At 36.4% G+C, this 18,491-nt stretch overlaps 1 long non-coding RNA gene across 1 annotated transcript; it reads left to right on the top strand.

Moving 5' to 3' along the window:
• The first annotated feature begins 1,990 nt into the window (after positions 1–1,990).
• Positions 1,991–6,171, top strand: LOC109029396 (uncharacterized). The gene is made up of 3 exons (XR_002008454.2): positions 1,991–2,011; positions 3,813–3,908; positions 5,891–6,171. It is a non-coding gene; the product is annotated as an uncharacterized lncRNA (long non-coding RNA).
• Positions 6,172–18,491: the final 12,320 nt, after the last annotated feature.

The raw sequence follows: 18,491 nt of genomic DNA, 5'->3' as shown, positions 1-18,491 counted from the left end.
AAAAGAGAGAGAGAGAGAGAGAGCAATAATTCACTTAGCTGTGTCCCCATAGGTGCAGACTTGCACGTGCACACACACATGCCCACCTACGATACTGCTAGGGTGATGCATTCCTTTTTCCTCATTTTTTCCTGTGGAAAGGTCCCCAGAAGTGCTCTCAACAGGAGTGTTATTGTCTTTTAGGCAATAGAGTTCTTCATTGGCTGGGACTGTAGTGTGCTTTGCAGGATGTTTGGCAACTCTAGCACACACCTACTAAATGCCAGGCCATCTCCTTGCATTTCTTCAAGTCTCCTGTGGAGTCTATCTGCACCCCAGCTGAAAACCACATGCTAGAGCAAAATCCCTGAACTCTCTTCATATGAAGAGAGATGAGTTTTCTAATTCATTAGTGAAAGACAGAACTGGTGTGTTTGACTTATTTTTTTCCTTTTTGTTCTTGAGGGCAGAGGGAGGTGGAAACTGTCTACCTGCAGTGAAAATTAATTGTGGTCTGCTCTCTTCCATAACCGATAGAGTTGACTTTGCTTCTTGCCATGTCTTGGGGTTGGGGGTGTGTGTGAAAGTTAAATTCGCATGAGTGTCAGCAAGCCATCTGTCAGCACACCTGCCATGTGTCCCCTGAGCTAGCTTCTTCCAGTAAGAGAGCTGGCGCATTAGTTTCCATCAATCCAACTCCTGTGTCTACCGTATCTGATCTTGGAAGGAAGGAGAAGAATGCTGATTACGGATCCACCACTCCAAATATATGTAATGGTAATCCATGGAAGTATCAGATGGGATACTACGTATATTCCAACCTTCATTCCTTGCTATAACACATGCCCTGAGTATATTAACCCAGATCCTGGAACTCAAAGTAATACTGAGGGATTGTGAACTTTCTGGAATTAGTTCAGTAGGTGTGTACTAAAAATCGGTGCTGTTTGCTTCTTACAGAACAACAGTGGTTTCTAAGTTCTTCCTCCACCTTTGAATGTAGCAGGTTAAATTTACATAGCAGCAGTCTCTGCCCTGGTAACACTATGTCAGGTTTCCTAATTGTGTCACTGACAGATCCAGACTGACTTTGCACTGCAATTTGTACTCAGCAGTATAATGAAACTCAACAGTATAAATGAAACCTTCGGTGTTAGGTGGAGACAAGCGTTTGCTTCGAAGTCTGGAACACTTTTTTTTTCTTTTTTTTAAAGCAAGAAAGTATTTTGTGAGATAATGGAAGTGTCATAACATGGAACATTAGCAGATCTTTTTGTCAGTGGCTTCAAAAGCTAGACACACTACCACATACATGCTGAGGTTGAAAATTCTTGTTTAAACTAATATTGATGGCATTTTAAGGTGACAGAGGTGTACTAGCCTCTGAAAAAAAATTAAACAGGCCATTTATTCCTCCCACCTTATAAGAGTCCTTCCAGAACTCTCCCATTAGTATGCTTGTTCTTTCACTGATATCATCCCACAGAACGTGTCTAAAACTAGTTGACTAATCTAATAAACTGTGCGACTAAAGTATCAGTAGGTATTCAAATATACCTCACCTTGTTCTAAATGGCTAGGTGTTTTTTTTTTTGAGACGGAGTCTTGCTCTGCCACCCAGGCTGGAGTGCAGTGGCCTGATCTCGTCTCACTGCAACCTTCGCCTCCTGGGTACAAGCGATTCTTTTTTTCTTTTTTTTGAGATGGAGTCTTGCTCTGTCGCCCAGGCTGGAGTGCAGTGGCACGATCTCGGCTCACTGTAAGCTCTGCCTCCCGGGTTCACGCCATTCTCCTGCCTCAGCCTCCCGAGTAGCTGGGATTACAGGCGCCTGCCACCATGCCAGGCTAATTTTCGCATTTGTAGTAGAAATCGGGTTTCACCGTGTTAGCCAGGATGGTCTTGATCTCCTGACCTCGTGATCCGCCCGCCTCGGCCTCCCAAAGTGCTGGGATTACAGGCATGAGCCACCGCGCCCGGCCCCGGGTACAAGTGATTCTCCTGCCTCAGCCTCCCAAGCAGCTGGGACTACAGGTGTGCGCCACCACGCCCAGCTAATTTTTGTATTTTTAGTAGAGACGGGGTTTCACTGTGTTAGCCAGGATGGTCTCGATTTCCTGACCTCCTGATCCACCCGCCTAGGCCTCCCAAAGTGCTGGGATTACAGGCGTGAGCCACTGCGCCCACCCCTAAATGGCTATGTTTTAATATGTAACACCACCTCTTCTGCTTTTTAAAAATTGCCTTTTAAAAGGACTTTCAAAGATTTAGCCAAGGGAGTATTGGTTGGGCTCCAGGCCCTAGAACAGTTTGTGGGAGGGATATGGTGTTCTCAGAGACCTACAGATAACACTGCACAAACGGTTCCTGGCCTTGTAAATACCAGTTTCTGGAACAGAGTTTCTGAATTTCTGTCTCAGAAATTATGTATTTAATAAATGTGAGAATATTTTGTATCATATTATCTTATCGAGGCTGCTATGTATTGTTTTATTTGGCAGAGGCATTTAATTTAACAGATATTTACTGAGTGCCTCCTATGGACTGGGAATAACAATAGTAGTAAAAACATATATAATGTCACTCTGTGCTAGGCATTCTTCTAAATATTTCTTTATACTGATTCATTTTAACCCTCACAGCAATGCTATGATGTAATTACTCTCATTAACATATCCATTCTACAGATGAGAAAAACTGAGGGGTTATGTAACCTGCCCAAGGTCACACAGCTGGTGAGAGGTGAATTTGGTTTGAATTCTCACATTAGGCTCAAGTCTGCTGGTTGGCTTAATGTTGGAAGAGATGATAAGTGGTCCATTTCAAAGATAATTTTGTGTATACATGTAATAAAAACGACAAATGTGAATTAGATTTGTGCAGAATGATTCTAATTATGAAGCAATTGCTTTTTAAGTAGCATTATTTTGTTCACACTAATAGTTTTTTCTCAAAATTAATTATTTCTTCCATAATCTCTTCTGAGAAATAATGTTAGTTTTGCATGTAAGTAGAAGCAAATTTTACAGAAATAGAACGTGTAGGTTTTTACAGGACAGTGTAACATTTCTGCTTTTTAATTTATAGATGATTAAAAATCTTCTATTGATAGGGGCCTCTCCTCTCCTAGAAAAGAAGCTTTACAAAAGACTTAAAAACCTATATTTAAGATATGTATGCTATTTAAACTGATCAAAAGTGCAAACATAATTTCATACCTTTTAAATGTATTTGTGAAATATCTTTAAACTTTCTTATTGACATTTCTCTGTGAAGAGACCATCATGTGCTTTGTATTCCTACTTTTAACTAAAAGCCACTAGCGTGCATGTAAACGTTTTAGAATGAATTTTATAAATATTTCACAATTATCTCAGCCAAAACCCAAACCACTCACAATATTCATTGTAATAGATGCAAGTACGCAGGGAGAACTCATTTTCAGATCTTATGTTTGCTTATTAGATGTTGAAAAATATAGTAATGATGTACCAGTGGAAATAATTTAGGTCCATGGATTTACCAGGATATCTTGTTGAAAACGTTATTTACATCTGTACTGTCTTCTGTATGTGTAGAAAAAACGAACTATTCTTCCAGTTACTTCATTCTAAATTGAGAAATTGCTTAGAAATTAAGACAGAGAAAATAATCGTTACTACTCTGTAAATGAACAAAAAGAAATGATTAGAGAAGACATTAACTGTTTCAATATTTTGTTTCTTTTGTTGACTTGAATAAATGTTCTACATTTTTGTTATAAAACATGACTTTTTATGTTAAACATTCTCCTTAATACTGTTGATTTGTTGGTGACATGTGGCTCCCTTTCTAGAAGTAGGATGGTGACCCCTCAGCCCTTCTGCGAGAAAAACGAGGGTGATCCACATCCCCCATCCCTCATCTTAAAGTCAGGTTCATAATGGATAAGGTAAGCTTTCTAATGACTTCACAAATAACCAACCTCAATCAACTTTGGTAATTGATAAAATCATCACTTAACTTTCTGATATAATGGCAATAATTATCTGGGAAAAAAAGTGATGAAAGATTAAATTTGCATTTCTCTCAGAATCTTGAAGGATATTTGAATAATTCAAAAGCGGAATCAGTAGTATCAGCCGAAGAAACTCACTTAGCTAGAACGCTGGACACATGGATCTAAGTCCCTGCCCTTCCACTAACCAGCTGAATGGTTTTGTGTAAACCTCCTACACGCTTGTGCTTGGTCACCTCATTTGTCAAAGTAAAGGCTGAAATAGGAAGATAATGAACCGTGTCTTTTTGGTCTCTTTTCCATCCATTACTCTGATTTTACAAAGAGGCCTGTATTCCCCTGGTGAGGTTGAAGATGAATCAGGTTTGAAAGCCCCCTGGAAGTGGACAAATGATTATCAGAAGACCTCTCAAAGTGTAACTAGTTCACTGAGCACCTACTACTTTCTTCACAGGTCTCTGAAAGGCCAGCAGGATGCTACCTCCTTATCCCTGTCAGTGCCACACCCACTATCAATGGGTAATGTGATCTCATTAGAGTCCATAGAGTCTGTGTCTTAGAATCTAATATCTCAACATTAAAAATATGTCAGAGAAAGGGATTTGCTTTCAGTTTTTCCCAGAGCAGTGCTTTTTAGAAAATTGATACCAGGCCCAAAATTAATTATATTAAATCACAATTGATCAAAAAACTAAATTTATCTGACATGGATTAATTTTAGACATGTCTAGTCTTTTGCAATGGTTATAAGAGATTTTTTATTTGTGCTATCATTTTATGTTAAAAAAACTATTTTCAAATGTATGTCATATGATTCCTGACTTAGATTGGGGTTGCTCTGAAGCAGACCCTGAGACGAGGATTTGGGTGAACGTGGTTTATTAGGAAATATATCCAGGAAAAACACATAGATGGGCGGGGACCTGAAACAGAGATGGGAAAGGAAGTGAAGGAAAGGGAAGAAATCCAAACAAGCTTGCATTATATAGTCAGACTTCATGGAAAACATCTGTGGCTCAATCCAGTAAAGAGGATCTGGAGATAAGGCCTGTCACTTCTTAGATTTGTTCCCATCAGGGATGAGGGTGCTGAAGTATTTACAACCGCACCGTCAGTCATGATGGGGATATGTATGTTTCTAGGCATGTTTGCTTTTTCCTGTGTGTAGTCAGAGGGTTCTGGCAGATGGAGGTAGGCCTCCAACAAAGAGAGCACGTGCTGCCTCAGAGAATAAAAATGAAAGACATAAGCAAAGAGATGTGAGAGTTACAGGCAGAATACTGACAAGGTCCGCTGCAGGTCTGTTCTAATTACATTCCACGAGCAACCATGAAGCTGATGAAATATTATTTAATGAAGTTATTTTGTACAAAGAACAGGGCAGTAGATCCTGTTCATCTGCTTTACAGATTAATATCTGTATTGATGAGGGCATTGCAGGAAGCAGATGGTCCACCACACTGGGTAACTTTATATTATTTAAAATTTTTTTTAATTTTTAATTTTTGTGGGTACATAGTAGGTGTATATATTTATGGGGTACTTGAGATGTTTTGATACAGGCATGTAATGCATAATAATTGCATCATAGAGAATGGGATATCCATCCCCTCAAGCATTAATCCTTTGTGTTACAAACAATCCAGTTATACTCTTTTAGTTACACACTGGGTAATTTGAGGAGAGTTTAATCAAAGGGCTATTTAGTAAGGTGAGGGCAGAGGGTTAGGAACCCATGAGGGATCAGTGCAGAACTGGTGATGGGCTGAATGTCCATGCTTAGATTGGAAGGGGTAAGGAGAAGAAACATAAAAATGCTGTGTGAAGAGAAGCAGGGTCTTCCTCAGTTGGCGGGAAGCCTGCCAGGGCAGTGGACACTGTGTCTCACGTTCTGCCTTCCTTCCCTTTCCTGCCAGGCCTCTGATCAGCCAAATAACAAGCTGGAGGACTCAGGAGGCCCTTGCTTTAGTTCCTATTGGAACAATACAGCATAGAACAGGGCCAAGAAAAGGGCAAAGGAAATACAAAAGGACGCCTGGAAGATTTGCACAGGGCAAAGGATGACTTGCTGAGTTAATTTAAAGTGATGTAAATTGCTAAGACAACACTGCAAAGCATTCATATCATTTTTTTTTTCCAGGAAGAAAATCTAAACATTTTCTTCAGGATCTTCAATAATAAAAATCTATTTATCAAACGTGAACTTCTTTTTCTACCCTTTACCAGACTGCCCTACTTACTTGTCTAGAGCAGTTACTAAGAGAGAAATAACCTGATCCTTAGTAGTTCTTTCTTATTACCTGGCAATGAGGCCTTTCCCAGTGCCTCAAGATTTGACCTTTGACTTCATTTCCTGTTTATCTCATAATGCCTGAGTTTTTACGGCCTTCTCAACATAAAACATTTTCTTTGGTCACATACATTCCTTTCTTTTTTCTTAAGATGAAATAGGTTATTTCTTATAATTACATAGTATATGTTTACTATAAATAATACCAATTTTGAAAAATGCTAATAAAATTACCTTTAGTCCACCAACCAGGGAATAATAACTCATAGCACATTGCTGTATATCCATCCAATATTTTTCAGTTCACATACGCAAGTGTGTGCACACACAGCCTTTCTTGTAAAAATGGGAACGTTTACAAAATGATTTGCATTATTTCCTTTGATAACTCACAGAAATTCTTCCATATTTAGGTAGGTAGATCTGCATAAAATTTAATCATTGAAACTTTTTTAAATGATGGAAACATCAAGTAATTTATAATATTTGATGAATTCCATAATATTGAACATGTAGATGATTTCCAATTTTGGGACGTTCTTTACAATGATAAATAATGTGACTATAAACTAATTGTATATATGTTTTTTACTTATCCTTGGTTTTCTTAGGTTAATTTTCTAGATTTAAATGTCTTGCTGAAAAGTTTTATTCACAGAATTTCTTACAACCCTGAAATTCTTTTTTGAATGCCAGTTCTACGTGATATCTTCAATTTGGCCCAGGTTTTATTTTATCTGCTGGACTGTTAACTATTATTACAACAGAAATATTTCCACTGTATATTTACTGGTCTTTCCAGGCTGAAATTAAGGGAAATCTCCTGAGGCCAGTGTAAGTACAATGGGACCTGTATTTATGGTGCTGCAGAGGAGTTTCATGAAATCCAAAGTCAGAGTTTTAGTTGGGCCCCAAGAACAGCCTAGGCTGGAGACTAGAGAGCTAAAAGTAACCAACAGATATTTTCCATGCATATATTTGTTCTCTCCTTCTATGTATAAGTTCAATTAATGCCAGTCTTCCTGAGTTTCCTATTCCTTGTTTAAGTCATTCTTTGTTTCATTGAAAAATTCCCTAGTCCAGTTCCTGATTTCCTCCAGAAAGGAACTAATTAATTGGACCAGTTTGGGTTTGAAGGTTCACTCCTGGTCTCTTCCAAACCATGGGTATAATTTAAGCTAAAAATGAAAATAAATATGAGCAACAAAAGTTAAAGAAATACTAGTATGCCAAAGAAAATTTAACAACTCTTTTAAAGACATTTTGGGTCATAAGGAATCAAATTGCTGACAATCTGCAAAATACAATTCATGAAGAACTTATGGATACAGCTAAATCAGTGCTCACAGGAAAAATCTATCATAAATAAATCTATTGTTATGATAATAAACAAAAATAATTAAAATCTTTAATCACTCAACACAAGAAATTACAAAATGTAAAAAAGGGCATTAGAAGGAATAAATTAAGGTTAAAAACAATAGAAATAGAAATCATAAAAACTGTAAAACTATTACATAGTTTCAAGAGTGCATTGCAGAATTATAGAAAACTTTTGCTTTAAAATAAGGAATAAGAAGTCCCTGTATATATTACACACTGTAAGTTAATTTGATATGGAGTCACGATTTAATGCAATTAGGTAACAAAAATAATTTTTTAGAAAAGATACTATATTGTTGAAGGCAAAAATGCTATGTGAGGCTCAATAATTGAAGCCCAACCTGATTCTCTGTCCCTATGTTAAACAATGCTGGGACCAAGCAATAATACCTTATCTGCATGCTTCAGAATTACTGGCTCCTGAAAGATAAGACTAGGAAAGACCTAAACAACTTATTATCAAGACTAACAGTTTGCTCCTGAAGACTCCCTTCAAGATCGTCTCACAGCTAAGTTTAGCAATCAAAGTAAACCCTGCTCATTTCTAGCATTTATCTGCCTTAAAGTTACCCAGCCCAGACCCTGAACCTTCCTAAATGTATTTTCCTATTTTTCCAACTTTGGGAGACTGCTAAGAATTGTATTGCAGTATGTCTCATACACAGTTTAGCTCCATTAATAGATGTTTTCTGGTGGTCATATGTGATATGATGGGCAGGCTTAACAAAAGAGGAAAATGCTAACTTGCGTTCTCTGTTTGCCACGATGTCACTTTGGTTTTGTAGAGATTAAGAAACTGAGCTGCGAGAGATTAAATATTCTATCAAGGTCATTGCCCGCAAGCAGGGTAGGAGGATTTAAAAAGGTCTGACACACACCTGAAATTCTACTTGTTCCATTACTACATCCTGCCTGCAGTTGGCCGTCTCTGTTTCTGCATTTTGCTGGAAGAATCCCACCTTGAGTCCTTTTAGCCTGTACTTTTCCTTCAAATTATCTCAATGGCAGCACATGAGAAAAGCCCTCGAATTGCTCTTTTTATTACTTCAGTTGCTATAGAAATTCTGTGTCCTACCTCTCATCTTAACCAGAATGATCATCAAAGGATCTGAATGATTGAATTTGAGAAATAAAAGTAATGATGGTTTCTCATGTATTATTTTGTCTATTTATATGTGCCTACTTGAACCTGAACAAGACTGAAGACATTTAATGCACGTTTGCGAAGGCTGTAGAGGGCGTCCAGTGGTTTTACATGCATTGTCTTATTTGAATTCGATTTGATTTGATTCTAGTCTGAACTTATTCTCAACATGTTACCATCCACACTTATAATAAAAACCTTGTTACTTTCTTGTGTTTTATCTTCCACTTTTGGCTCATATAAATTTTATATTGTCACTGCATTGGTCAAAGTTTAGCCCTGCAATTTGACTTATAACTATGTCTCTCTATCCATCTATCTATCTATCTATCTATCTATCTATCTATCTATCTATCTATGAAAACAAAACGTATTTGTTTGCTTTACATGTTTTTAGATAATCGGTGTTCCGCTGAAAAATGCCACATGTGATTATGTGCTATGGATGAATTGCTCAAGGCATGACCATGTCAATACCTTCTTCCAATCCATTTTATAAGTTCCAGGACTTTCACTGGTTTATGGTGACTGGCCCACTTTGAAAGCACAAAGAAATTGCCTTGCCTACATGAGCTAGTATTAAAAACTGTAGGTTAAAATGGAGATTTAAGTGAAGCAAAGTCATAACACTGATTAAGAGCAGAGATATCTCTTTTCAGTTTTTTATTTCCGATAGCAAGTTAAAAACTGTTAGATCTTGCAATCTTTCTTCTCTCCTTTCCGTCTCTTTTGACCCAAGATAAATTTCAATTACCTAAATCCTATTTCCTGTTGCTAATCACCTACTCCAGTCAGTATTCTTTAAATAGTCATTAAGGCTGGGATGAGATCTCTGTCAGTTCTGAAATTAAGAAAATTTGGAGCAGCCCATTAACAGAACAGGAAATTCCCTAATATCCTCAGGATGTGTATAGAAATCCATCATGATAAAATACAAGAGGAACTAACATCTCCTGGGGATATTTATTAAATAAACTCATCTAAATACATCTGACAAATACATTATCTTTCCAAAAAAGTCTAATTACCAAGATCCATTTATTTAATTAAGTGACCCTCAAATACCCTATTTTTTTCTTTTGAAATTCCTCTATAATAATGAATTTACTAATAACGAGCTTCCTAAAATGGGTACCAAGACAATCAACTCATTTGTGCTTCTTTTATGTTCCCTATGTTAGACAAAGGCATTCGGAGAAAAAAAAAGCCATTATTCTACCCTCTGAGATTGAATAGAATAACTTTTCCTAAAGAATTTCTCAAAACAAATGAAAAACATTGTTTACTTCAATGTTATTTGTAGCAGTAGCGATAAAATGAATAAAAGAAATAATGGCAAACTGTGAATTATATTTTAACAAGACGAATGTTTAAGTTTTTCTTTTAATGTAGCAAGAACAATAGCATACCATTTTTCCAGATAATCAAACAATAATTGTCTCATAAAAGGGAGAGGGCAAGCATTAAAATATGTATTCATAAAATGAACACTTGCTATAACACCACTTACTCTGTATTGAAATTCAGCAAAATGAAGACACATTCAAGGAGCATTGCTTATCAAAATAATTTAAATACCTTTTGAAGTCGAGGTTTTTTCAATTTAACTTCTCATTAGTTTCTTCTTTTTTATACAGCACCCCCCGCCTCATCCAAGCTGACCTAAATACGTAATTCTCTTCTTATCCAGAAGGAAGAAAGAAACATTCTTCTTTCTTCCTTCTGCATAATTTGGCCATGGCTTCTCCTTGTGTTTAGAATATTCTCCCCATTTCCCTTTGGCCTGTTAATCACAAGTGGCAGTTATAGAAAATGAGAGGAGTGAAGATTTTGAAATGTGGAAGAAGTGGATTTGAATCTAAGTTATCTATCTTACTGACTGAGCAGCAGTAGGGAGAAAGCTTTGAACTTCAGTTTTGTCATTTGTAAACTGGCAATGTATCATCTCGTGGGATTGATCTGAAGGTTAAATAATACAACTAATGTTTTTTTGAAAAGTTCTGTGATACGGAAATTTCTGCATAAATCCTACCCCCTCTGTAGGATTTTCCTAGCAGTTACAGCCACAGAGATCTCTCCAAACATCCTGCACCAAGTCTGCAACTCATTTGGTTCTTTTCAAATACTTTGTGGAGTTAATTAACGTTTAAAGTTCACTGAAAATCAGTTACTGAACACTTGCTAAGATTCATACTGGGTGTTAGATGCTGGTGAAGACAGAAAAAAATAGCCACAAGAATCTCATGTTCTATGTGGAATGAAGGTCCAGTAATTTGGGCTTTGCAGAGCTGAAAAAGACAACTATTACCAACCATATCTCTCCCCCAATTGAAGCAGTGATGATGGGTGGCTCTGAGCAGGTAGATTTAGTAGGAGATAAGACTGTGACCCTGGGGTTTTCTCCTGTTGTGTATTTTTGACAGTCAGTAACAGAGATCAGATTATAGAGGCTGCATTCCTCCTGAAGCTTTTAGGTTCTAAAGGGAGCCAGAATTCAATTGAGAGAGGAGGGAAACTGGAACATCAAAGTGGCTAGTAAGTAAAACTCTTTAGGCTCAAGACTTCTAGAAATTTGGTAATAGATACTAACACAAGATATTTATTATCAGCAAAGAAACCAGAAGCCTGACCTAGAAAAGCCTGTGATGATTTCAGCTCTAAATTAACCCTCAAAGACCAAAACCTACTTAGTAGAAAACAGGCTGCACAAGGTTTGCCCATAAGAAAAGCATACATCCCTTTCCTTCTTTTGGTAGGATCACAGAGAATAAGAACAAACAAGAAGCTCCTGAATATAAAATTAGGAGTGCAGGAATAAGGGGCTGCCAGATGGGCTTATCCAGACCAGAACTACACGTCTGTCAGGGCAGCAGTCTTCCCAAGTCCAGTCTTCCCAGCAGAATTTGATTGTTGCTATGTGCCAGAGATTATCTTGTTCCTAACATCATCTGCTGTTGAGTTTGTGAGCATGTGTGTGTAAATAGCGATGGGGGACATATAACTTTCTTTTTCATTCATAGTTTCCTAATCAGGAGAAGCAACATATGGAATTTATGGAGAAGACTATCTCCCAGAGATCCTGGACTTTGATCTGAGAGTAGTACCCATCTGGGACTGGTTTTGTTTTTGTTTTTGTTTTTGTTTTTCCTTTGGACAAGAGGTGAATGTACTTTTCTTATGAAAAGAAAGGTGCACAGCAGATATTTTGGTAGTCAAAACGTCAGGCTGTGGCAAAAACTGCTTGTTGTTCCCTGATATACATTTTACTGATTCTTGTATTTGTTTTTATTAATATCATATTTTTTGCAATGAAAATTCGATTTTTATATTTCCCAGACTCCTTTGCAGCTAGAAGTGATGTGTGCATTTAGGGATATGCTTTGAAAAAGAGAGTACATACTCATCTCACTTCTCTTGGTTTTTATCTTCTTGTTGGACAGGATATGGACATAGCGGTGGCAAATCATCTTAGAACATGTGGATGAGGGAAAAACCCTTAACTCTTACTTTGATGAAGCCAAATAAAGAACCTGGGTTCTTGACAATCTTGGTGCTATGATACCACCACTGGACTACTTATTGCTGGACTGAGGAGACAGAGAGAGAGAAAGACAGAAAGAGAGAGAGAGAGAGAGAGAGAGAGAGAGAGAGATGGATCTTTTAACACCCTTGCTTGTAATATTTGGCATATAAAATCATGGGTTGGGCTAGTTCACTTAGGGCAGTGGTTCTCAATGGGAAATAACATTGCCCCTATCCAGAGGACATTCGGAAAAATCTGGAGACATGTTTTGTTATCACAACTGGACACTGATTGCTACTGTCATCAACTGGGTGGAGGCCAGAGATGCTGCCAAACATCCTACGAAGCACAGCAGGGCTCCCCACATCAAACAATTACTCAACCCAAAATATTAGTAGTGTCAAGGTTGAGTAACCCTGACTTAGGTTAAGAATTGATAAGAGTCCAAAGGTTGAAATAAATGATTCATTTGTCCAGAGCATATAGTAGTGGCAGAAAAGGACACTGGAAAATTAGGTAGGTCCAAGTTGTTAAGGTTCTTTCTTCTTCTTCTTTTTTTTTTTTTTTTTTGAGACAGAGTCTCGCTCTGTTGCCCAGGCTGGAGTGCAGTGGCACAATCTCAGCTCACTGCAAGCTCTGCCTCCTGGGTTTACGCCATTCTCCTGCCTCAGCATCCCAAGTAGGTGGGACTACAGGTGCCCGCCACCATGCCCAGCTAATTTTTGTATTTTTAGTAGAAACGGGGTTTTACCATGTTAACCAGGTTGGTCTTGATCTCCTGACCTTGTGATCTGCCCGCCTTGGCCTCCCAAAGTGCTGGGATTGCAGGTGTGAGCCACCGCGCCCAGCCGTTAAGGTTCTTTTAAGCCATGTGAAGAAGTTTAGATTTTATACAAAGGGCATTTAGAAATTGTCAAGGGACTGAAACAGGATAATATGATAATATTTGCTTTTTAATGAAATAAATTTGGGTGTAGTGAGCAAAATGAACTGGAATGAGCCAGTCTGTAGGTTACTGTAGAAACACAAGTTGAGAGATAGTGTCCCTGATTATGGTAGTGCAGTAGAAAAGGAAAAAAGAAGTAAATCGATTTGGAAGACTTTAGGAGGTAGAAGCAATATATTTGATTACTTTGCCACATTGGTGAAGGAGAGATGGGTTCAGGACTTAACCACATTTGTAGCTTGGATTGGAGGTATGGAGGTGGCGCTCACTGAGAATAGGAACATTTCTCTGCCTTGCATATTTTCTCAGGCATAAAGAAGACATGAGTTATGAGGCAAGAGATTCAACAAATATTGAAATCATCTCCAGAGATTCCTATAGATATTTGGAATTGAAAAGGAAAGCATTATTATTCACATTTACTGGGATAAGCTAGTAGAAATCATCTCTGAAGAACAACAACAACAACAACAACAAAAAGCCAGGATATAGGGTCCTGGCAAACCTTTTTACTGAATATGATAAGATTCTATTACACCAAATACATTCTGTCATGTTGAGGGATGGTCTGAGACTGGAGACCTTTGTAGCTAACATAGAACTAAGAAATAAATAAGAATACTACAGTGTTCAAGGCTGTTTGCATCTTAGCAACCCTACCTTTATAACTAGCATAGACTAAGAAGTACAGTAAGAATACTACAGTGTTCAAGGCTGTTTGCCTCTTAGCAACGGTACCTTTGTAACTAACATAGAACTAAGAAGTACAGTAAGAATACTACAGTGTTCAAGGCTGTTTGCATCTCTGAGTTGCTGTGGTTAAATATATCTTAGCAACTGTAACTTAGTAACTAACATAGAACTAAGAAGTACAGTATGAGTACTGCAGTGTTCAAGGCTGTTTGCAGAGATGCTGTGGTTAAATACATCTTAGCAACCGTAGGCAACTTTCTTAAGGTCTCCAAGTACCTTCATGTCAATGCCAGAACCAAAGTCAAATTTTAGAGTTATTTTAAATACTTAAAAGGATTTGTTATTCTACAATAATTTGTTTTATATATATTAAATATGTATATATATGGAGCAGTTAACTTAAGAAATTCAACATGTCAGTCCTAGTTCTGGGATACATATTGAGAATTTGTAAATGCTAAATGCATCAGGTACACATTTAATAAAGCTCTCCTTAAGAATAGAAATTTATGCTTAAAGCCTATAAGCTTTCTTGCCTTACTAGGGTCTCTCAGAATAAGTAGTCATTAGTTCTTAAGACTATTAATTCATTATTCCTAAAATTATGAAAGAAAAACTAGATAACAGAGGATGAAAAAACTCACTAAAGAGTTTTTATTTTATTAAGTTCAAAATTTAAAGCCATTTACAAATTATTGAAATGATTTTGGAACTAAATCTAAGAGAAATTACACCCTAAGAATTACGATTTTAAAGTCTAAGTAATTAAATCATTGTAATCCAATGTGAGTTTAATATTACACATTTAACTCACAAACATAGCATATCCCAAGATATGTAACAATCTTTTACCAACGTTTATTTGGCATGTTTCTACTACTATTAGATTTCTAAGAGGGAGTTAAGAAAAAATTCAAAAATAGAAAAACTCTAGAACACATAGTTGTTTAAAATGTACTGTATATATGTAGTTTAGTATTTCAAGAGTTTAAAAATAATTTTTCTTTGTTTGGCTAATATTTAGAGTTACATTTTCACAGATGTAGTGCCTGTAGCAAAATGAAAAGCGCGAGACCTACACCTAGGAGTATTTTTTGAACATTTAATATGTACTATTGAGTTGACTTAAATACGTTCTTATTACAAATTTATTCTTTAATATAGCATTCAAAGTGTTTTATACAAAAGCACATAGTAAGTCAAAGAAGTTCTTTTGGTAGAAATGAAAATACAAAAACTTATTTGCTCCCTCTGCTGGAGAGATGGGTGTTAATTTAAAGAGACATAATTTTAAGCTCTAGAAAGCAGTGTGTATGTTTTATTTCTTTAACTCAAGAAGTGGCTTAGTAAGCAAATGTAATGGCATCTAGAAAGGCAGAAACGAGGCACATTTTAAATTTACTTGGTACTATTCTATTTCAAAGGACTAAAATAAAACGATGTGCTTTTGGAAAACGTTAACTTGAGAATGAAGATTTAAATGTTTGTTTCTAAAGCTTACTTTAGTGTTTATTGTATGGTTTCTCTTCCTAGAGCTACCTGTCTATTTATAAAGATGGAATAAGTGTTTTCTGTTTTTTTTATAGATGATATGGGCTCTTGAGTACTGTATTTTTATACCATTGATACTCAAGCAATAAAACAACAACAGATCTTGCATGATTTTTAGTACCTAGAAGTTTATTTATTTTGATTTTTTCCTTCTCATTTCTCAAGTAATCTTCGATGACATGTTCTGGTACAGTTACAGTGAAGTGTACTAACTAGCAAAGCTAACCGTATACCAACCTGTAGATATAATAACAATATTTAATCTTTATTTTGCCCTAACTAAACAAAACTCTGCTAAATTATTTAGTTGCATTATCTTACTTAGTCATCTCTCAAATGTATGTGGTTGGTGTTAAAAATAGACCCCTTTTTTTAAAGATGAAGAACACCGAGGCCTAATAAACAAGAAACTTGTCTTAGTTCAAATACCTAGTAAGTGGCCAAGCCAGGATTTTCAACTTGGTTAGCTGCAGCCTGGAGCCTCAGCATTGAACCATTATAAGAATGTTTAAATGATGTCTGTAATTAAATGTCACATGCAAATTGCATGACTGTTTTTAAACGAATAGAAACTTACATATATTACTAGAAAGCTTCCATTTCCTCTTGCCAGGCATCATATTAATGTAAGTTACCCATGAAATGTAGGTTTGTAGGAGACTTATTGTTCTTTCAGACTGCTGCTATGAAGACAACGTGAACATTTTTTATGGGGAAATGCATGACACAGTGGACTTCCCAGTTAAGAAGTCTGCCTTTAGGTACTGATTCTCTGGGTCAAAAGGTCAAAATTTCTCAGGTTTTCATAGTATAAAAGAAGATGTGCCTCTTGCAGGGAAGTCATAATAATAAATCTGAAAAAAATCTGCATGATGCGCTGTGCCTTACAACATAGAATAATATGCTCAATAAATACTCAGTAAAAAGCTATCAGCCCAAAAGCCAACTTGATGTGTAGCTATGCTCCTGTGCATCACATATGGTAATGGAATAGAAAATTACCTGGAAAAAATCTTTTACACTGTTAGGAGATACAATTCAATGCTCCTAAGCTGAAGAATTTTGAATTAGAGCGTTAACACCTTATTTAATGGTTTGAATACAGACTTCTCACCAATTTAAAGGAAATGTAATAATGCATCTGCTGCATTTTGATGATATGGTCAAACTGTAATACAAGGCCATTGAATCTATTGCTCCTTGAATGAGCTGGTATTTTCTAATTATTTTGCAGATGATTGCTGATTAATTGGTTTGACCAATTATGTATCTGATTATGAATGACTCATAGGTCTGCTGTATAGAGGAAAAAAATGTTATGGGAATTTTGATTGGGGCCATGAAACTCATAGTTTAAGATACAGGAGTCATGATATTTAAATTGATTAATTATTTAATCATAAGCCATTTAAGGACTATATGTTTAAATTGATTCAGTTAGCTGGGTAACAAAAACTGCCCACTGAATTGTTTATTGCATACACACATTCTTAAAGAATAAAACAATTCCTCCACCAGAAAATGGTAATTCTATTTTTAATACCAAAAAGTCTCCAACAAAGTGTGACGACATTGCACAGAAAAATCTTTTCAGGAGAAATTGCACCAGTGGTATTAAAGATCCTTCAAATGGCTCAAAGGGCATCAGATGGATCTGCCACATCACCTCAGGAAACTACAGCTAGAAAAGAGGAGAAAAACAGTTCCTTCCACATTTCACAGAGAAGGCTGTGTTAATGGAGACAAGAGGCATGCCCAGGGCCACTGAGAAAAATATGTGTGAGGGTATTTCAAAATTCCATAATAGAGGCTGCTGTCAGAGGCAAAGCAATTCTGTATTTCTTTTAATGTGATTTTATTTTTATTTTGCAGGTAGCATGGTCTGAGAAAATACAAGTTTATTTGTGTGGGTTACATAGCATATGAGAAAATTGAGACGCAAGGACGTTGTGACATTTTCCTAGAATATTACCACTTTTCACTGGGAAAAATCAACTGTAAATATTATTTTAGACAAGAAAACCCTTAATGTAGTGATTATCATAACGGAAAAAGGTCTGAAATCAGAGTGTCAGAAAAAGTCCATTAGGCTATGTTTGTGAAGAAGGAAAAAAACAGGGCTAATTAAATAAATTCTGTTATATCTACATAATGGAATTCTATGCAGTTGTTAAGAAGAATGTTGCAGGTAGATTAGAAATCACTAAAGAGAAATCACTATAGCTGAATCTTCTGCAAGGCTGCAATCAAGGTGTTATCTGAGGCTGGATTCTCAACTAGAAGCTCAGCTAGGGAAGTGCCTGCTTCCAAGCATACTCAGGTTATGGAAAAATTCATATGGAATTACAAAGTATGTTTGAGTAAGCTATAGGAAGGAAAGACAAGGAAAACAAATAAATAAAAATAAGAGATCTTAAACAAAACAAACAAAATAAAATGGCAGACAAACCCTAATATATCGATAACTTTACTAACTGTAAATAATCTAAATATACCAATTAAAAGAGAGAGTTTGAGAGAGTGAATGAAAAATATCAAACTATGCAGCCTCCCTCAGTATCTTTGGATTTGTTCCAGGGTGCCTGTGGATCCCAAAATCTGAGGATTTTGCATGTAACGTATGCATATCCTCCTGTAGGATTTAAATAATCTCTATATTACTTTTTATACCAGGTATAATGCAAATGCTATGTGATTAGTTGTTATAGTGTATTATTTTTTAATTGCTATTATTTCTTATTTCTGTATTGTTGCTGTTATTTTTATTTTTTGAGGGTTCTTGAACAGTTGGTTAAATCTGCTGATGCAGAACCTGTGAATCCAGAGGACCAGCTGTATTCTGGCTGTAAGAAATTCACTCCAAATATAATGATATGGGTAGACTGAAAGTAAAATGATGAAAAATATATATACCATGCAAATATTAATCAAGAGAAAGCAGGAGTGGCTGTATTAATATCAGATAAATTGGACTTCAGAACAAAGTA

The sequence above is a fragment of the Gorilla gorilla genome, chromosome 14 (assembly GCF_029281585.2).
Source record: "Gorilla gorilla gorilla isolate KB3781 chromosome 14, NHGRI_mGorGor1-v2.1_pri, whole genome shotgun sequence".
In the NCBI taxonomy this organism is placed as follows: domain Eukaryota; kingdom Metazoa; phylum Chordata; class Mammalia; order Primates; family Hominidae; genus Gorilla; species Gorilla gorilla.
The sequence above is the reverse complement of the archived record's forward strand: the minus strand, read 5'-3'. Positions and strand labels throughout refer to the sequence as shown.